This window comes from Eulemur rufifrons, chromosome 7 (assembly GCF_041146395.1).
Source record: "Eulemur rufifrons isolate Redbay chromosome 7, OSU_ERuf_1, whole genome shotgun sequence".
Taxonomy (NCBI): Eukaryota; Metazoa; Chordata; class Mammalia; order Primates; family Lemuridae; genus Eulemur; species Eulemur rufifrons.
Genome location: NC_090989.1, coordinates 45,114,641 through 45,137,449, shown reverse-complemented (window position 1 = coordinate 45,137,449; position 22,809 = coordinate 45,114,641). Strand labels below are relative to the sequence as shown.

The following is a 22,809-nucleotide window of genomic DNA, read 5'->3' as shown; positions in this document are numbered from 1 at the left end:
TGCAGTCTATCTCTTTTCTTGGTAGTTTTGTTTTATAAATCTGGGAACTCCAATGTTAGGTGCAGATATATTTAGTATTCTTATATCTTCTTATTGAATTGATCCTTTTATCATTATAGAATGACCTTATTTGTCTTTTTTCTATTGTTATTGATTTAAAATCTGTTTTATCTGACATAAGAATTGCAACTCCTCCTTGCTTTTGGCTCCATTTGGGTGGAATATTTTTTCCACCCCTTTACCTTGAGTCTATAAGAATCTTTATGAGTTAAGGGGGTCTGAAAGGCAGCCAATGTTTGAATTGTGTTTTTCTATTCTATCAGTTGGTATCTTTTAAGTGAGACATTTAGACTGTTGACATTCAAAGTTAATAATGATATATGAGACACTGCTCCAGTCATCATGTTGATTGTTACCTAGTTGCTTTGTGTTCTCCATTGTGTTACTGACTTATAAGCCTTGTGAGTTTTATACTCTCAAGTGTTTATATACTGTGAGTATCAATTTTTTGTTTTGATGTTTAAAACTGCTTTGAGCATTTCTTGTAGGGCCATTCTACTGGTGACAAATTCTCTTAGCTTTTGTTTGCCTGGGAAAGATTTTATTTCTCTTTCATTTATGAAACTTAGTTTTACAGGATATGAAATTCTGAGCTTATAGTTATTCTGTTTAAGAAGACTAAAGATAGGACCCCAATCCCTTCTGATTTATAAGGTTTCTGCTGAGAAGCCTGCTATTAATCTGATAGGTTTTTCTTTATAAGTTATTTGATACTCTTGTCTCACTTCTCTTAAAATTTTTTCCTTCAAGTTGACTATGAGTAGCCTGATGACTATATCCTTTGGTGGTGTCCTTTTTACAATGAATCTTCCAGGAGTTCTTTGAGCTTCTTATATCTGGATATCTATCTTTAGCAAGATCAAGGAAGTTTTCTTGAATTATTCCCTCAAATAGATTCTCCAAACTTTTTGCTTTTTCTTCTTCTCCCTTGGGAATACCAATGATACCTATAATCCTTAGGTTTTCACATTTTACATAATCTTATATTTCTCAGAGATTTTGTTCATTTCTTTTAATTCATTTTTTTTTATTTTTATCTGGGTTAATTCAAAAACTTTGTCTTCAAGCTCTGATATTCTTTCTTTCTTTCTTTCTTTTTTATTTCAGCTCATTATGGACGTACAAAAGTTCAGGTTATATATATTGCCCATGTCCCCCCATCCCCCCGAGTCTGAGCTTCAAGTGTGTCCATTCCCTAGACAGTGCACATCGCATTCATCACGTAGGTATGCACCCATCCCCTCCCCCACCCCCATCCCCCCAGTCAGAACTTCAAGCATGTCCATTCCCCAGACAGTGCGCATCACACTCATCTTTCTTCTGCTCGGTCTAATCTAGTGTTAAAATTTTCCACTGCATTTTATAATTCTCTGAATGAGTCTTTTATATCCAGAAATTCTTCTTGGTTTCTTTTTTTAAGTATCTATCTCTTTAGAAAATTTTTTATACCTATCCTGTATTGTTTTTTGATTTATATTGGTTTTCAACTTCCCCTTGGATCTCACTGAACAACTTTATAGTCAGTATTTTGAATTCTTTATCTGCATTTCAAATATTTTATTTTAGTCTGGATCCATTGTGGAAGAATTAGTGTGATCCCCTGAGGATGTTATAAAGCTCTGTCTTTTTCATATTGCCAAAATTATTTTTCTGATTCCTTCTCATCTGAATAGACTATTTCTTCTTACTACTTTTGAATTTATTTTTGCTTGGACTGTTTTTTTCCCCTCTTGAGGATGTAACTATAATATATATAGTTTATGATCACCTACTTTTGGCTTTGGGCACTTTCAGCAGCAAAGACTCTGTATGAGTTCTTTGGTTATAGAAAATCTTCATGTGATGGGTTTCTCAGATGTTGCTTGTAGTAGCGATGAACTGGATATGTGAGCAGATTCACTATCTCCTGCAGGGTAGAAATGGAAGAGGTCTCATGAGGCTTATGTCATTCCTCAGTGGTGTGCATTTTTTCACTGGGTTTAACATTTCAGCCTTTAAGCCAGTAGGAGATGCCCGCAGGTAAGAACCCACTGCAGCTAAAGCATATGGGTACATGCAATACCCCAATGGTGGGAAAAAGCCTCAGCCCTGAGGGAAGGAGCAGGGGGAGCTCCCGGTGAAATGCACTGAGGTCTTTGCGAGGAAAAGGGAGGGAGCTGCCTCAGCTCCACTACCAGGACAGCAGGGAAGAAATCTACTGCTCTGTCACTGATATTCCAGATATTCAGATCAGACAGGGACCTCTATCCATCTATAGGAATGCTGGTATTCTATGTAGGAAGGAATATGACTCCACCCCTTTTACAAGCTTATGCCTGGAGTGCACACCTCCCATGGGGACACAGTTATATTAAAATGCCTCAGAAAGGCCATCCACAGGTGTACTTATGCCCAGCCCCCATGGGGGAAACCCCAGCTATATCTGCCACAGCAGGCTAGGGGGAGAAGAAGTCCTCTTCTCCAAATCCCTTTGCAAGCACTGTGGCTGTTCTACGGCTAGGGAAGAACTGCAGGTTTCCCCCATTGAGCCCAGCATGGTGCCTATGACTCTGCTGAAAGAGGTGCAGCCACTCCCGACCCACAAGAGAGGACCACACAGATAAAGCCTGTGCTCTGGTTTCTTTTGTCCAATGGGGTGTTCCCTTGGTGTGGTGCACCCCCTTCCCAACTCCCCTAGGGGTGGCACTCCCTTAGGGCCAGATCTCTGTGAGTCCTGCTGCTCCTCTGGGTCTACCCACCCTGTGGGGTTGCCACAATCCAGGCAGGAGCTGGGGAACATCTCCAAGGGATCCAGCGATGTAAAGACACAAGGGTTGAAGGTCTTTGAGCAGAAAAAAGTCCCACAACAGGTGCACAACCAGAATGGCACGTGCTACTACAGCTCAGGTCCAGGGGGAAAAGGAAGGGAACCATGTGAGTTGGTAGTCCAGTGCAATGCACTTGGGAAGTCCCCAGATTGTAGCCCCTCCAGTACTTGGGCTCACAAGGGCAAAGAAGCTCTCCCCAAGTTTGAATACCAGCAGTCTGCCACAAGGGCTGGAGAAGCCTAAAGCATTCCCACTTACCCTTTCCATGGAATAGTAAGCCTCTCAGAGTTTGATCTCTGTCAGTTTCTTATTTCTTTCTGTTTTTGTGTCGTAGATTCTTCCAGTAAACTTTATGATAGGCGCCAGCACTCTCCCCTTAATATTCCATTTGGGCTATGATTATTTACCTATAATTTTAGGTCTTCCTTCTGAGGAGAATTGGTCACCAATACCTCTGGTCAGCCATCTGGAGAAGCTCTCCAATGCCTCAGGCCGTGGACAGGTCTGCGGGACATGCAGTGGTTTGGGCTCTTCTCTTAACTCCAGACAGGGGTGATTTTGGGTGGAGGTGGACCAGGCTGATCTGTCTTTGGGTCTCCCAGTGGCATCTGAAAGGGAATACATTTTAAAAGTAGATAAAATCACAACTGTCATGCAAATATAAAATTAACATGTGAAGAATTTTATTGAATTCAATAATTAATGAGGGAACCAGTAATATGTAACAAGCAGTTCAAATGGAGATGTAACTTCCAGGGATTTATACTCTCTGTCTTATCAAATAAAACCAGTGCTAGACAGTTAAAGAGGTAAAAGCAGATTTTAGTCAAGAATATTGCAATAGGGGAAAAGAGACCTCAGTATAAAACCGTGACCAATTCTAAATGCAACATGGATAAGTAGGGATTCATAGCCAAGGAGCCGAGTGGGGGGCAGGGGGGGGTCAATGGATAGAAAATTACTGAAAGGAAACGTTAGGAGTAAGGGGGAGTTCTGGCTAAACAGACCTAACAGGATTCATGTTGACAGCTGGCCAGGGTGATCAGACATCACCTGCGGGTTGGAGGAAAATGAGAATTTAGTCAGATATCAAGGGTGGGGGGTTCTGGCTAAACCAACTTAGCACGATTCTTGCCACAATTGGGTGATACAGACCTGATGAGGATAGACACTAAGGTCAAAGCCTAGAGGGCTTATAGGTGACTGACTAGAGTGTGGTCAAGGAGAGGGTTTTTGTCAGTTCCTCCTCTTGTTCAAGGAAAGAAGAAATATGCCTCTTGAGCAATAAAAGTCCATTTCACATTTGCTCACCTTTTGTTCCTTAAGGACCAGCTGCACCATCTGTTGAGACACGGTAATAGAGGATATGTGCTAGATGGTGTAAACAGTCAAGCACCCAATGAGGGAATTTCTGTGAAAACAAAAAGAAAACAAAGGTTAATGGCTGGAGCAGACTATAAACCCAGTTTCTGAGTCCAGAGGGTAAGCAGTTGCGATTTCTAAATGTTGGGCTCAAAGCATCTTTACATGGTAGAGTGAGGATGGCAGTGGTGATCTGACAGGTTTCTTGGCTGCTGTTTGAATGTCTTTGGTCATGGTATATACATCAGTGTCACAGTCATGGGTATTTCTCGAAGCACAGCAGGGAAGCATTCAGCTTCAGTGTGCAGGGCTTCTTTAGATGGCCCCAGTAAGGATATGGGCAGTCAAGTTTTAGTTCTCAGTAATGCCAAGTCAGGAGAGTGGGAGAACAGTTGGAAATGTTAGTTTGGAGATTTGTAGCCAGATATTAAGGGAAACTAGAAAAATGGAGCAGGATCCAATCTAGTTTACAGATAGATAATAAAGCAGAAAATAAAATAGAGTTACCAAGAGGTGAAAAATAGCTCAAAGACAACGAACACTCACAAAGGCATGCTATAAGTTTTCACTCTACAATCCCTGCCATTTTGATAAAAAGATAACTAACGTAGGGTTATTGTTGTTTACAGAATAAGTCTGATCTCATTAGATTTGGCTTAATGGTTTTTACATAAGTGCAGCAAGAATGGTACCTGACCACAGAACTCTTTTTTGCTTTGCTAGAACTTTTCATAAGGAATCTCAGAGGATTACAATTCTAAAAGCTTGTCAAGACTAGGAAGCCAAGCCAAAAACCTGCCACCAGATTCCACCTTCAGCACCTATTGATTTGGATGAATTCCTCTCTTGGAATTCCCTAATATCCCTGAAGTTTCCTGGGCCTGCCTAGGAAAGACCTTCCTTACTCACATGTAATGCTGGAAACACTATAAGCTAGTTCCCAGGCTTCTTTTTCCAAGATGGCTTTGTAAGCATTGGCTTCATAAAGTCAACCTTAGTTCCTTAAAACTATTTGGTTATATTTGATTCTACACCTAACGTTCTCAAACATGACATTCCAGTCAGAGCTTTGGTTATGGCCAGGTACAGTGGCTCATGCCTGTAGTTCCAGCACTTTAGGAGACCAAGGCATGGGGAATTTCTTGAGGCCAGGAGTTCAAGACCAGCCTGGGCAACATAGCAAGACCCCATCTCTGCAAAAAATTTAAAAAATTAGTTTGGTGTTGTGGTACATGCCTGTAGTCTCAGCTATTCAGGACGCTGAGGCAGGAGGATGCCTTGAGCCCAAGAATTTCAGATTACAGTGACCTATGATTGGGCCATTGCACCTCAGCCTGCTGGGTGATAGAGCAAGACCCTGTCTCTAAAAAAAAAAACCAAAAGCCATGGTTATATAACCAATGTTTCCAATTATCTCCTGTTACAGAAGGACAGATTCTTTTTGAACTTATGTAAATAATTGTATTGCCATGAAAATAAGAATATTCAATAACAGTTTTAAAATTCTAGAGGGATCAGGCAAGGAAAAAAGAGAAATGTTTCATATCTGCTTACAAATGTATAATTCACTAAATTGTCAAAAGTTACAGACAGCTTAAGAGAAAAGGAAAAGGGGCTCCTTATTTCTAGAAAGTAGATCCTTAAATAACCAACAGTGTTAAACAAAAACCATAATCATCCTTTATCAGTTCATTTAGCCCATATATTTAATCTTTATTCTACTCAATCTTGAGTTAGCAGTTTCATAAACCCATCAGCTTCTCCACTAGAGATCTGAAAATCCTTACTCAGTACACTGTTATAGTCTCAAAGTTATTTAAATAATTCCATCACAAAACATTCTGGACAGTGACATTGTAAACACTTTCAGAGACAAGTCAAATGACAACTATCTTTGAAAGATGAAAGATATAAAATGGACATGGTTAAAGATCTAATGAGTTCAATTAACAAGGAAATTTTATTATTTGAAATTTCAAAATGGCACACAACATTTTAAAATAATAACTGGATTTATGACTAACATTTACCAGGACATATCATGGTCAGTAAGGGTATTGACAAATTTCCATGAACTTCATACAATTTCTGGTATATATGTATATATATATATTACCCATGCAAATATAAAACCTAGGAAATACTGTTTCTCTTCTTTATTTGACAATTCCTTTTCATGCAATTATTAAATAAATTAATTTTTATATTTAATAATTATATTTATATTTATTATATTATAATTATATTAAATTTATATTTAATAAATTAAATTATTAAATGCAACATATTAAATAAACCTACTTAGTTTAACATCTCTCTTTGAGACTTTCCTTGAGATTTGCCAGGAGCCCTCTGAGAAATCTCAAGTTCAGTTTGAAATCGAGATTTCATTTACGATTTGATAAAGGGAAGGTAAAATTATAAAAGTTGTCAAAAATGTCAAAACATTTGGGCATAACTGAATAAGAGCCTAGGTAACTGTAAAACAATACTTACCTACTTATTTAACTAAATTTACAATAAAATATTTCAAAAGTAACTATAAGGAGTAGTTATCATACTATCTAAGGTACCTAAGATACCTTAATAGGGAACAAGGGACCACAGTATAACTGAAATCAATACTGAATACAACATGGACAAGTGGGAATTTATAGTTAAGGAGCAGAGTAAGGACCAAGAGATGGAAAATTACTAAAAGGGAGCATCAGGTGCAAGGTGGGATTCTGGCTAAGCCGGCCTAACATGATTAATGCTGGAGGTGGCCAAAGTGATCAGATATTGGAGGGAGAGTGTGGGATGAGGAATTTGATTAGATATCAAAGGTGAGCAGATATTGAAGTGGGGGTTGTGACTACACTGACTTAGAAAAATTCTTGTTACAACTGAGCAAAGCAGGCCAACCCAGGAGGGACTCTGAAAGTTGAGGCCTAGAGGGGTTAGAGGAGTCTCACCAGAGGTTGGTCAAGTAGAGTCTTTGTCAGTCTGCTATAATTAATTGGCATTGCCATTTGCTTAGCTATGCACAGGATTCATTTGCTTAGCTATGAACAGGAAACATTTGCATTACTATCAGTGTTCTGTAAATGGACTTTTATCTCTATAGAGCTGTAAAATAGTGTAGTCGAAGACACTCAAAAGCAGAGATGATCTTCATGGGTGAGCTAGCCAGACTGCCTAATAAATTTCAAAGTCTTGCACAATTTTCTCCTATGGGACCAAAGACCACAGAAAAGCCCCACAAATGAATTGCTTTGTGTAAGACCCTTGGGACTTATAGATGACCCCAAGGAAGCTGGATAACGACTGAAACTAAATTCTCTGCTCAGCAGATGGCTGGATCTCAGATTCAGAATATCTTTGATTTAAAGAAAATAAGGTATGTCAATATTTCTTATACCTCTGAATTTATGGAGTAAAATTCATATCTCTTGTACTCAAGTTCCTTGAGGACAGCAACTTTGTCTGATATAGTTCTGTTTTCTTAGACCTGACAATGGATGAGTGATTGAAAATATTTGCTAAATGAATTGAACAAATATCAATGAACAGAATATAAACTAATGAACAAGAGAAAACTGGATATTTTGCATATTTAAATAAAACTTCATTGGGGGCAAGAAAATTTCTAACTATGGGCCGTCTCACATGTGCACTGTGCAAATACTTACCTAAATTCACTGTGTCCTGTGTGAGAGAAATGAAAAGAAGAGTCTGACCTGGAAACCTAGGAGTTGCAGAGTGAGCCTTAGATCTGCCTGTTTTCTAAGAAAACTGATAGAGGAAAGAGCCTAAAGCAGAAAATTATTTTCTGTTGTATGAAAAAAAAATTTACTTCTCTGGAAATCTAGAGCACTAGAGCAGTGGTCCTCAACCTTTTTGGCACCAGGAACTGGCTTCATGGAAGACAATTTTACCACGGATAGGGGCAGAGGTGGGGTGCAGGGAAAGGTTTCAGGATGATTCAAGTATATTACATGTATTGTGCAGTCAAACCTCTCTGCTAATGATAATCTGTATTTGCACCCACTCCTGAGCGCTAGCATCACCGCTTCAGCTCCACTTCAGGTCATCAGGCATTAGATTCTCATAAAGAGTGTGCAGCTTAGATTCCTCGCATGCGCAGTTTACAGTAGGGTTCACGCTCCTATGAGAATCGAATGCCACCGCTGATCTGACAAGAGGTGGAGCTCAGGCCCTGATGCAAGCGATGGGGAGTGGCAAACTGCAAACACGGAGGAAGCTTCCCTGCCCACCAGTCACCTCCTGCTGTGTAGCCTGGTTCCTAACAGGCCAGTACCGGTCCACAGCCCTGGGGGGACCTCAGCTCTACCGGACACTCTCAGAATTATGAGATTCTACTTTTTTATTGTCTTTGAGATGTTGCGTAACTCTGTAAATTGAAGATAAATGGTGACAATGCAAAATAATTCTAACGATGGACATGCAAATTCTGTCCTGTCCAGTAGAGGTCCAACTGATTTCCCTTCCCCACTTGTGGAAAAACTAATTTTGCCTTCATTTGCCTATTCATTTCAATATTCCTGATTTATGAATGTGTCTGTTCTTCAGATTATCTTTTGAACCAACTATAATATCTGCCTAGTCCCCTCATTGATGAATGAGTAGAACAACATTTTTAACACTTGTTCTTTATTTCTACGAAAGTCCTGAGTTTAACTTTTTTTGAACGTTATCTTTTAATGTACTCCATTAAATGCTCTCCATTAACGTTTATCTGAATTAACCTTCCTCAAAAGACAGAAATCTACAGGATAGCTTCAGGTTTAGGTCACAAGAATCTTATTAAGTCAACTGAATTTAGTGCATTTCCAAATTCTCAACAACACAACTGCACCATTAATTTTGTGTGGAAACAAACAGAAAAGTCTTCAGGGATAAACACTGAAAGAGGTTCCTTCTAAGCTATAATTACTTGGTCTCTGTGGAAAATAAACCACAAACAGAGGGAGAGATGCTCATTTGGTAAAATAATTGCAGTCTCTCCCAAGACACCAGAACATTGTTTGAGGAAGGAAGTTGTAGAATTGAATATATGAAAAAATAAAAGAGGAGGTAACACATCATTTCCTTGGAGGTTTTGTCAGGTTTTAAAACTACGCATTATGTGCAAGAAAACATCAAATGTTTCTCTATAGTACAGAAACAATGATCTCGGTTGATTACTTCATTTTAAAGCCACATTAAGTGGTGGAACACAAAGTTACAGGCTTTCTCCAGCAGAGGGAAATCATGTCCTAGGGAAAAACGTGGAATCTCATGCCCATTTTTTTCATCATAATTCTTCTGTGATGCGAACGAAAGACGAATGTTTCTTCTTTGTTTTTCTCGTTCATAGAATGTTTAACAGCAGGGAATTGGCTATTCTTTGCCTAGAGCATAATTGTTTTGAGAAAGCAGGAAGGAGAACGCAGGAAGCTGTGAGATCAGAGAAGAGTCAACTGAGAGCTGTCAGATTTTAGGAGACACATGAGGCTGAATTATAGAACTGTTAACATGTGCATTCTTTAATATTCATGATTCACTCTCCCTTAAATCTCCAAATCCAAAGCTCATTCTGGAATATTGTGATTCCTCATTGGTTTCTCCCTGTGGGAGACTATTAGACATTCTCAATCAATAGAAACCTCTAAGACATAGGCATTCATAATTTGTCCTTCAGGAACTACGGATTTGTAAATGTCTAGCTGTTTTCCGCTTAATATCACCATCACCTCATTGCTTTCTTTTCCAATATTCCCAACACCGATAAAGATTAAGAAACCACTTTCACGAGGGGAAGCTGCACCTGCAGTGGAATCACACAGCAAGTGTCACGGTGCTGAGTGAGTGGGGGGATGCATTTTCCCGTGAGGTACCAGGGCTGAAGCAGCTCCCTGCCAAACCAGTTTTAAAGCCCCTCTGTAGTCACAGCAAGCAGAGGTCACTGTCATAGGAAAAGAAAGTAGAGTCTCCTCGGCAGAACACTAGCATAGCACCCTCAGGTTGGAGAGAGATGGTGAATTGCCACATTATGCAGCCATCTTCAGAGCTGAAAGGAAGGCAGGCAGGCAAAATGTCATAGACACTTTGGAACATACTTGGGCAATTTCTTACCAAACTAAACATACTCTTAACCACACGATCCAGAAATCATGCTCCTTGGTAGTTATCCAAGTGAGTTAAAACTTTTGTGCGCACAAAAACTGTGCACAAATGTTTATAGCAGATTTATTCATAATTGCCAAAACTTGGAAGCAACCAAGATATCCTTCAATAGGTGAATCGATAAAGAAACCGTGGTACATCCACGTAATGATATATTATTCAGTGATAGAAAGAAAGGAGGCATGAAAACACGAAGATACATGGAAGAGCCTCAAGTGCACATTGCTAAGTAAAAAAATGCCAATCTGAAAAGGCTATACTCTATATCAATCCAATGACATAACATTCTGGAAAGGCACAACTGTGGGGACAGTACAAAGACTAATAGTTGCCAGGAGTTCAGATGGAGGAATGAATAGGTGGATCACAGAGGATTTGGGGGCAGTGAAACTATTCTGTATGATACTGTAATGGCAGATACATGTCATTACATTTGTCAAGACACACAGAATGTACAACTGAATGTAAATTATAGACTTTAATAATAATGTGTTAATATTGGCTCATCAATTGCAACAGATATACCACACTAATGCAAGATGTTAATAATAGGGGAAAGTGGAAGGAGAGGACAAGGGGTTACAGAAATCATCTTTACTTTCTGCCCATTTTCCTGTAAACCTGACTACTAAAAAAAATTAAGTCTATTATGAATGACACAAACAAAGAGAATAACAATAAAGAGCTGCTGAGTTCGAAACTCTTGGTAAAGATGAAATGGTCTGACAGCAGAACTTGTACATCTTTTTATTTTGTTGTATATAAGTATCACATAGAAGTTCAGGTATAATCAGCAGTCAGAAATCACATAGTGATTTAAATAGGGAAGTTTAATACAATGGATTCTTAAACTATGATCAAAGAGTAACTGTAAAATATTTTAAAAACTAAATATGCTACCCTAGAGCTGAGAAAGAGAATACCTAAAAAAGACCAAATTTGGAAGGGAGAACACCTCGTCAAGCCTGAGTTCAGACCTCATTGGAAAAGATGAGATTGCAGCCCAGGGGATGGCAGAGAAATTTGCTGGTTTGTCTGCACCAGATCTCCTGCAGTCACTGGGCAAGTGGGAAGCAACCCTCCATGGCTCAGGCTTGACATAGGCAGTAGCTCGCAAGCACAGCCAACCGCACAGGCACAGGCAGAGCTCAGATGAGCCTCAGCCAGTGGCCAGAGACGTGGGCATGCTGAGAAAGTGCAGGCACCCTGAGGGCAGAAAACCTGGAGTATAAAGTGTCAGCGTCAAAAAGAATGCAAGAAATTGATCACCAAGCCAGTCTGGAGCTGCAAGGTTTTATAAGGACCACACATTTGGGCTCTTGGCTGGGGCACAGCACAGCCCTATGTCTTCATGCCATTGATCTACCCAACGATCGCCAGAAACAGCGGGAAATCCTTTCTCTTGCTATATCCTCTAGCACCCTCTACTGAGAATGCTGAACATCATCCTTGACTCCAAAGGAGATGCTTACAAGAATTCCATTCTTTATCACAGAGCAGGTATTGGAGAGCAAATTTAGAGCTGAAAGGCAATAAATCGATAACTGGCATAGCTTTATGTAATTAAATACAAAATGTGAATGTAATGATTCTCAAAAATTTTTTTTTGTATTCCTAAAGTTCTAAAATCAAGAACCCCTCCAGGTATTGTTAAATAGATTCTTGGACTGGATCAATCTTAACTGTCCACTAAAATTAATATTCTGGAGTCTTGGGTGCCAAGTAAGAAGCCTCGTACAAAAATCCAAATGGGTGAGCTCCATTTGCTTTCGTAACATCTAATGTTATTAAAAACAAGGTGATGCAGTTATTAAAATCCTCATATAAGGATACTTAACTTTCCCTGAATCTAAATAGAATCTGTCCATGGTCTCAAAAAGCAGAAGTTAAAAAGGCTTCAAAAACAATTTTAGCATTTATTTCTGGTTTGTTATAAGAATTGAAAACTTTCTAAACATGAGATGATAAAATGATCCAGGGTTAAAGGCAACAATAAGATAACCTATCAAAGAAAAATCGGTAAGGTGAAAAAGGTACCGTGAGTGGTCAAGAGAAAAGTTTTGGAACCAGACTGGTTGGGTCGAAATCAGGGCTCCCCCATTTATTAGCAATGCAACCTTGAGCAATGTACTTAACCTCCCCCTGCCTCAGTTTCCTCACTTTTAGGATGGAGATGATAATCATTAAGGGATCTCCCTTAGAGATGTTGTGGTTAGATGAGCAGATACATGTGAAGCATTCAGAATAGTGCTTGGACAGAGTCTGTACTATGTAAGTATGGCTGCTCTTAGTATTAAATTTGTACAGGCACTGTCCAAGCAGCATGCAAAATCAAGAGAGAAATTTTGAAGAGTAAAACTCATACAATCATATTAAGAGATTGCAAAGAGGAAGACTAGGACAAAAATGAAAACAAAGTTTGGAAATTCCATATCTCTAGATATCATGAAGCATGAAGCTCCTGCCACAGAAGGTAAGTACAGAATTTTGAGTGGAGTCACAGCATCCCATATCCTCCACAAAATAAGAAAAAGTTTCAGCAGTTGTGAGAATTCTGTTATTCTCTCTGGAAGATAAGAGTAGAGGTGGGTAATGGGTGTCTATTGATGGGCATACCCTTCCTAGGAAAAGTGGTCATCCGCAGTTCTTACCAAGTAACTCACCCGCTTCTCAGTCTCAATGATTATATGACTTATGTTTTCTGCTTATTAAACTGCTTATGCTCACAGATTTTGCATCTAGAATTTAAATATTTCAAGATAAACACACTCATCTCTGAATATTTCCATTCAGTTTAACAATCTAGTTGTTTCAACTGGAAATTTCTTGGGGTATCCCCAACCATAAGATACTTTCCTGCTCTGAACTTCTAGTGAATGGTAACACAATTGCACATGCTGCTTGAAAAAAATAATTGGAGTTGGTCATGCTTTCTTTCTTAGACAGCCTCATTTTCTAGGAAGCAAATGAATGGAATATAGGTCCTGCCCTTAATTTTCTCAGTCCAACATGCTTGAAATGATTGCATAGGCTCACGTTCTACTAGAACAATTCCATCAACTGTTTTATTTCTTATTCTGCAAAGTTATTAAAAGACAGTATTTTTTCCTAGTGCATGTCTGTGCATCTATTTTTGTTCACTTCTGTTTTTTGGATTTCCATTAAAATTCCATCCTCTTAAACTTTTAAGGTCCTGCCCACTTATTTTATGTCCTAGTCAGATTACATAATTAACACATTATATATGCCTAATACATATTATACATATTATGTATGTATAACACATATTATACATATTAAAATAATCTGATTTCTGTCTGCATTGTAAGGAAAGTCAACTTGGTTCCATTAAGATTGCTTACCTCAGTGATCATTCTATTGAGTCATTGAAGGATAAAACATATGTATGTGATCCCTGATAAATAGCTCACAGATACTAATAGAAAGCCTGACTCCAAACTCCTGCCATTCATGGTTGCAACTGCCCTTTGTTCAACAAATGGTAAGTTGCATGGTACCCATTATTATTCCACAGATTCAAACTGTAGCCAAAGACAGAGCTAGAGTGTATATTCAGACAAGAGGCACAGTTATACTCTCTAAGAACACTCTGCATTTACAGCATATTTGTAAAGAAAATATATTAGCATGACAGTTGTTAACACCATGTTGAGAAGGTATCAGAGGAAATCACATAAAAGCAGAACTCCAAATGGGTAGGAAAGGAAGTCAAATTGTTGAGAGGTTTTTGGGGGGGACAGGGGTGTTTGATTGTTGTTGTTGTATTTAGAAGCTTGTTGTCCATCCTTTCACCAATAAATTCAGGCTTTGATTTCCCTCTCATCCATTCTCTCCCTATGCCAAGGCTCCTAGAGAACCACATTATTATGCTTCCTCCAATCTCTCTTGCCTAAAGTTTCACAACTAATATGTGTCAAAACAGGATTGGAACCCAATTGCCCTTGGCTTCAGTATTCTATGACTGGCCTTTAAGTCTTTCACAGAAATGCCCAATATGTGGCTGGCCTGGAAATTTCAATGCAAATCCCACTGTAATCCCTTATCTGAAATTCTGAAATCTAAAAAGCTCTGAAAACTGTAAATTGTCCCTAAGTTTATGATAAACTCATTTGATGGTAAATCTGACCTGAACTAACAGGAGGATATTTACAGTCTTTCTTTATCACATGTGGTGTGAATATTCACACATTTCACTGGGGAAATGTTAATGAGTTTGACTACTGTCCTCAGCCCTTGCTGTGGGTATATATAGAAATACTATGTAAGCAGAGCAGCCATACAGGGCCCCATACTTAACAAGGGCCCGGCACTTGGCTTAAAGCTCTGCTGTTGCATCTTGAAATCCTTAATTTTTTAACAAGAGGCCTTGCATTCTTCCTTTAGCACAGGGCCCTACAAGTACCATTCTAAAATAAGAAAAGTATGAGTTCTGAAACACATCTGACCCTAAGGGCTTTGGCTAAGGAACCTGTGCTACTATAACTACCAGTATTACTGCTATTATTACTAACACTATGGATTGAATGTCTCCTATAAGCAAGTGACCTTCTAAGGACTTTACTCATGTTAGATATAACCCTGTGACTTACATATTATGTTCTTCATTTTAAAAAATTGAGTAAAGTCAGGTTCAGAAAGTTACCCTAAAGTTTAAGGTCACCCAGCTAATAAATGGCAGAACTGGAATTCAAACTAAGGGCTACCTGACTCTGGAGCTCATCAAAGAACATTTGATATTCTTAGACGAAAAGTGCTTTGGAAGTATCAGGATGAACCATATGAGATCGCCAATATTCAATCATTTTGATGTAGAAAAGTGGCAATTTCATATGGCTTCACTTAATAGATGTGAATGACTACTTGTAAAATATAAGCTGCCTCAATTTCATTTGTCTTTTTATTTTTTTATTTTTTTGGTCTGAAATGATGACCAAACAAGTCCTTTTTCTAAAATAAATAAAAGATTGCAATGAAGTCAGAAGAAAAATTTATGTAGTTCAATTTAAAACAAGTTGCATGTCTCATCCTGTCTCACCAGAGATGACATCACTGCTCCTAAATGGGGAGAACTGGTCACATGGGAGACCCTGTTTTTATCGTGATCAGCTGCAGACGATCAGCAAGATGACCTCATCTGCAGTTGAGGAGGTTTGACCTTTGCCCCCGTTAGGCATGTGAAGCAGAAACAAAATTCTTCACAGGCTGAGGAATGTAAAACAGACAAGCATCCTTCAGCCTGGCAGAGTTTATCAACCATGTGTTCAGTGCAAATGCTCAGACTTGGACATGATGTAAAAGCAATTAAGGGAAAGAACAGTGAGTAGCCTTGGAGTTGGGTGGGTCCTTGGCGTTTCTCAGTAATGCTAGAAAAATATGTTTTTCATTTTCCAATAATGAAAGATAAGAAATGGGCCTTTTTTAAAAAAAAAATGATGTTTGTACTAATTTTCCATAGATGATAGAACTTAAATTGTTACTGTAATCAGTTTCCCATGAGAATATCTTCGATGTTATCAAATCAATTAGGTCTACCAGTAGCTAGCTTAATTGGCTATTAAAAAAAAAGCTCTAAGACATGCTTTCCAGGTACATTTTTTGACTAATGCAGTGATAGTGAAGATTCCACTGTAAAGGTCCAGGTTATACATTCACCCATGTCCAGGAGTGTGTGGAAGATTAATGGGGGGAGTTGCCTATTGCGTATGCTTTCCCTGTCCTGCTTGCTTCTACTTATCTCGCAGATGAAAAGCTTCCCGTGTTGCAGATTTCCTTCTGTTAAAAAACTCCTCAGTAACCAGAAATTGCTTAATATTTTAGGGCTTTTGATATGTAACCTTTGACATAGCCCTCACAGGCACCATGACTGGAAGCTCAAAACTAGTAAGATCAAAAAGAGTGTCCCCATATCCTGGCTGGCAATTGTTAATCGATAGCTTCCAAATCAAACATCCTGTGAGAAGCCGATTTTTTTTTCACTAGCAACTAATTGGAGAGATGGAAGCCTTCCAAAAGGGTGCTAGAATGCTGAAATCTGAAACACGAAAAATATTTCATCCAGGTAAAAAAAAAAAAAAAAAAAGGGCAGTTCATTATTCTAATTTTGAGCTGGGCAGTTACCCAACTTAAACAAGCCAAGTCCTTTATGTTTCCTGAGTGATTTTTATCTTCCTTCTTCCTCCCACTCTCTAAGTGAAATGGAAGCTGAGAACCTGAGAAGACCAATTGCTTTAAAAGATGTGAGAAAAACACCTGAGGATTTAAGCAGATAGCAGTGTAATTATTTCCTCCACTTTTATTGTTTTTGTGGTGCTAGTGGTAGTCATTCATTTTAACGTTTATCCAATATATTTCTATTTTTTTAAAAAAATGTTCACAGTGAGATGTCAAATTTCACAAAACTTACTAATATTTCAGGAATATTGTTGGGTTAATAGAGATTAGATTTTTAGAGTTTTCCTTGATTATCCCTCAGGAAAAATAGACATTTACAAAAGTAGGCATAAAGAGATAGTAAAAAACTTTATTAAAGAAAAAAAGTTCAAAAGAGTATTGTATCCTAATATCCACCGATAGGTGAATGGGTACATACACTGTGGTTTATCCGCACAATAGAATGCTACTCAGCATAACAGGGACTGAACTATTGATAAACTCAACAACATGAATATATCTTGAAATAATTATGCTCAGTGAAAAAAAACAGACCCCAAAACAAGACATTCTGTATGACTCTTGCAGTTATATAAAATTCTTAGAAAATGCAAACTAATCTACAGTGACAGAAAACAGATCAGTGGTTGCCTGGGGACGAAAGGAGGGAGCTGGGAGGGATACGTGAGAGATTACAGAAGAACAAATGAAACTTTTGCAGGTGATGGATGTGTTCATTATCTTTAGGTGAAGGTTTTGTAAGTGTATACACGTTATCAGAACTTGATCAAATTATACACTTGGTATGTGCAGTTTATTATATGTCAATGATATCTCAATAAAGTTGCTAAATTTTTTAATGAAATTAGGCATGAGAAACAAAGATATTGTAATTTGGCTTAGGTCACAGGGATAGGTCATGGGGGAACAAGAACTTGTAATCAGGTCTCTGACACTAAATCCAGCAAGGGGGACAAAAAAGATAATTCTGCCAAATCATAGGCTTGCCAGTTAGAGTGGACTCCTTGACTGAGGAAGTTTCCTGTGGATTATGTGAAGGTTAAGGATATTTCAATAGGGAAGTCTTCCAGGGAATATTACTAGTTTGGGTGATTCAATGTGAAGGTCAGTCTTATATCTTGACCAGTTTTCTCTGCAAGGTCTCTAAAAATCATAGTAGTGACCTTGATTCATCAGAGAAAAATAAATAAATGTGATTTCATCTAGCTTTCCTTAACCAGTTTATGGGTACTTATGTAATAAGTATTAAAGGATTAGAAAATAGACAGGTACTTGGAAAACCTTGGAAACTTTTGAGGAAATCTTCATTTCTCTTTTACAAATAGGGGAACTACTGGAAAAAACAATATACCGGAATTCCTTAGACCAGAGTTTTTTGATGTCAGCATTATTGACATTTTGAGTTGTATAATTCTTTGTTGTGGGGGTACCCTGTGCATTTTAGGATGTTTAGCAGCACTCCTGTCCTCTAACTACTAAATGCTTGTAGCATACTCCTCTTAGTTATGATAAGTAAATTTGTCTCTAGATAGTGCTACATGTTCCTGGGGTACAAAATCACCCCTGATTGAGAACCACTGCATCGGACTCACTCATATTTCATACAAATTCAGAAATTGTAAACAAGCAAACAATAAACTTTCAAGCTTGGTCCTCTTTACTGCTTAGTGTGTTGGGAAAACACATTCAAATTTTATTGCCTACGCTATACAGCATATCAGCCAACCATTTTTCAGCCAATAAACATCGAGTAGCATTGAATCTTTCCTTAGCCTTCAAACAACTGTAGCCATTGTCTTTAAACAATGCTCGTATCCCATTATGAAGTGGCCACTTGGAATAAATTTATTTTAAATATTAGTACCGAAAAAGTGTATCACACTTGAAATTATCCTGTTTCTATTAATTGAGATTACATTCTGATTTAAATGAGATTTTATAAAACCCAGAGCTAAAAGGAAAGCTCAATCATGTTAATTGAATATGTGGTTACAATAGTATTCTCTTTTTGTGATTATAATTTTTTATTAAAATATAAAGCTTCACTGTATACATGTGTACAATGTAAGCCATATTAAAACATTTGGGAAAGACTATCGGGGTGTAAATAATGAATAAATTAACTAATTAATTCATAATCTCTTTTTGTTAAAATGACAATAGATAGAAGTTCTAATCCTAAGAAAAGAAGCACTGTAAATGTTTGAAGAAGGCCTCTAAATGTGGATTCTTCAAAGCAACATTTGTATTCAGGGTCATTGATAAAAGATATATTGTATATGTGATAATTTTAGACTCTTCCACAAGGCAGAGAAAGGATTTATTTGCATGCTAAAGTATGCCAAAGGATAAGTAATTCCTCCCCTTCTCCTGCTAAATACTGGTCACAAAGCTTAGATTCAATGTCAAATAAATCTCTGAAAGCTGGTACTCAAAGTCACTGCTGGGGAAGAGAAAAGCTTTATGCCTCTAGCTGGGCCTGTGGACAAAGCCAAGGATTCAGCAAAGTACTGAGGCTTACATTCCAGCTGTGTAATCATCTCCCTCTGTGACCTCAGAAAAATGATTATACTTTCACATTCCTATTTCTTCATCTATAAAAAATGACAAGAAAAGTTTGGGATGAGGAGATCTCAATGTTCATACTCAAACTATAGATCAAATTTTTATAATTAAAACCACAACATAACCCAGTCCTACAAATCTACAGTAGATGCATGATATTATATCATTTGTCACTAAAAATCTGCTCATATTCCATCTGATACAAACACAAAGGTGATATATTCTTTAACAGGCAAAATAAATCCCATTAGGGTATACTACTGGCATTGTTCTTTCCCTGTGTTCAACTCCTTCAAAACAGAATGATCTTGTGGGAAGCTTGAAAAAAATTACTGAATATACAGAATGTGAAGCTCTTCTTTAATAGTGAATAATTTTAATTTTAATCAAAATCACATTTCTACTTTTAATATTACCCTTGATCATGAATGTAAAGCAACAACAACAACAAAAAAACTTACTTGGATTATACTCTTAGTGAAATAAAAGAAACTTTTTCTAGTCCTAGTTCTGTAAATAACCAGGTATGTTAACTTAGACAAATGTCTGATTCATAGAGAAAGAATATTATATAATCATTATGCATTTACATTCAGGAAGGAGACAGTAGTTAATATTGACAGGAGTTATATCATCAAATTAAAAAGTCTTTTAGAAGATTTTTGCATTTTTAATAACTTAGAAAAGTATTCACAGAACATTAAGTGAATAGACAAAAAAGAGAGTATAAATTATATGTACAGTATGATCTCAGCTGCCCAAAATTACCAAGAATAGTAGAAAATCTACCAAAATGTTAGCAATAATTGCCTTATTTATTGTAGTAGAACTGTAAATGATTTCTGTTCTGTCAACTTTTCTCTATGTCATAATATCCTCTAACACCAAGCGGAGCCCAGACGGTGGCCGAGTGGGAATGCGAGTCTGTGCTGCCTTTGAAGATGGACCCAGTGTCTACCAGATCCCACCCCAGGTCTCTAACCACAGGTACAGGGCCTCTGACTGGAAATCAAACCAGCCTGATTGGACTGGTCACCTCTGAATCACTTCAAAAGGCAAAATTGCCTATATCAAACTCAAGGATAAAGTTTCAGGGGAGCTCTTTGCTCAGACACCAGTAGAACAATTTCCTGGAATTGTTGTGGAGACAGTGACAGATTCCAGCTGCTACTCTGTGATCTGAATCCAGGATGGTACTGGGCGTAGTGCTTTCATAGGCACTGGCTTCAACAGATCCAGGAGATGCCTTAGACTTTACTGTCTCTTTGCAAGATCACTTCAGTGGGTAAAGCAGGAATCTCAATCTCCAAAGAAGCTCAAGAAGTAGACACTCATCTCAAGTTGGATCTGGGCTTCAAGGAAGAACAGACCTTCAAGTTGATTGTTGGGAACGTTACAGCCAAGAAAGGAAGCGCTTCTTAATCCAGGACTGCAGGTGCTGAGGGCCTAAGATTACTTCTGCCCCCACCTGGAGGCAAAGCCACTATTCCCCCGCCATTCTCCTCAGTTGCCATCAGCAGTCACCCCACCACCCATTCCAAAATCTAACCATGGAGGTAGTGATGCAAATATCCTTTTAGATTTGAATTATCCTGCTCCTGTCAGGACATCAGCATCTGCTCCAGTTTCTGCGAGTAATGACTTGTGGGGAAACTTCAGCAGTGCATCCAGCTCTGTTCCAAACCAGTCACCACAGCCATCCAGCTGGGTCCAGTTCTAAATAGCGTTGGCAGAACATTAAGGACAGACTTGAGGAATAAAAATGATCTCGAAAGCACCAATGTGTAAGGGAAATTAGGACTCCTTTTCTCCCCAGAACCAAAATGACTGGACAATCATTTTTGTAGCTTCTCCATTGCATTCAAGCTGGTCTATGCCACTCCCCTGTATTGTTGCTTGCTGGACAGCCAAGAGAGTCAAGACAGCATCTGTCACCTCCTGCTTACAACCAAGGCAGCAGAGTAGTGGATCTTATCATACTTGCGGCTGACTATGCAGGGCTCACAACGTCAGTGTCTATTTGAGGAGTAATGACCTCTAACATCTACAAAATTTTTCTCCATCTTTAAAATTCCTTAACTTATATCAGAATCATCTCATGACTCTTGTGTGCCTCTTTGTGAAGCCCTTTTTAGCAATTTCAGGGGAGACAAAAACCTTGAAACTTCCTTTTCCACTAACCCAAGATCCTAAAATTGGATAAGCTGACCTCAGTGTTTACAAATTCAGAATTTTTTTAAATTTTCTTATTTCAGCATATTATGGGGATACAAGTATATTGCCTTTGTCCCACCGGAATCAGAGCTTCAAGTGTGTCCATCCTCCAGACAGTGAGCTCCACACCCATTAGGTGTGAATATACCCATCCCCTCCTCCCCCCTCCCACCTGCCTGACAGGGATAGGTATGAAGAAAGGCTTGTTTTCTGGGCCTCTGCTATATAGCCTCCTTCAGGCTTATCCTTTTCAGTGAATGTCCAGTGCTGGGTGCAACTCCATCACCCTCTCATGTGTTTACATGTCTTCCTATAATAAGAGGGTTGCATTTGTGGTACCTCCACTATTCTTATCTGCTGTTTGAATAGTACCACATATTTGACCAATGGGTGTCTCTACCATGAAGGAGGTTCAAGAGGCTGTGCTTTCCAAGTAACATTCTGTACAAATATTTCATTTCCTACGGCTCCATCTAGTTGATGCATTTGAAGCATGGCATTAATTTGTATTTGCCCCATTATTTGACCTAAAGTTGAAGGGTATAGAGTTTTTAACCTGACTGTGGAGCAGAGAGGGTAAAAGCACCTCACTCTTGCTCAGTATCCATGTTACCTTGCTGCGTGGGTATCCGGCCCCTCTCCACAAACACTGCTTTTTCGATCCAACTAGCTCTTCAACAGAAAACTGGATTACACATATTGTCATTGATCAAGGAAGCTGGAGAGTCACAGCTTTACCTGTGACAGATTTTGCCCAAGGCTTTGATCCCCATCACCCAGGGTATCTCAGAAACAAGTTGCTCTCCCCAAATTTTTCTTTCCTTGTGCCCTACCATTCCTTCTACAATGCTGTGAAGAATGTTCCACTTCTCAGGTGAATGGGTGCTATCTAGCCTGTTTGTCAATAGGCAATTTTGAGGATGAACTGGGAGGATATTTCTTCCCTTAGCACCTATTTGGAGATGTACACTCTGGCTAAAAGGAGTCCTTACATTTCATTTCAAAATATATTACTCTCTTGGATTTCTTTCTTAGCGTTTTCTAATTTTGCCCCCCCCCCTTTTTTTTTCATTGCCTCCTCTTCTAGGCAGCTCTGTTCTTGCAGAACCATGGCAGGACATTTTAAAATTCCAGTAGAAAACACTAAAAGCAAAGTCTGTAGAATCATTATTGACTAAATACTGGGAACCTATTTTCTCAATCTTCCTCCATGTTGTGTTCTTTGTATTCTCAGGATAATGATATATTATGAATTTGAATTCCTGAAAAATTGAAAATGTTTAAGATGTGTATATAAATCATATGCAGTATTGGTATAATAGTAGTAATTTAAAATATGAAAAAAGAAAAGATAATATTCTCTAACATTCATATATTATCATCAGAAAATAATAAACAGTTTATGAAAGAAAATATATTATTCCCATGCAAAGAGAGTACT

At 38.3% G+C, this 22,809-nt stretch overlaps 1 pseudogene; it reads left to right on the top strand.

Annotated features, from left to right (window-relative positions):
- Positions 1 to 1,933: 1,933 nt before the first annotated feature.
- Positions 1,934 to 20,874, top strand: LOC138385708 (adaptin ear-binding coat-associated protein 1 pseudogene; annotated as a pseudogene).
- Positions 20,875 to 22,809: the final 1,935 nt, after the last annotated feature.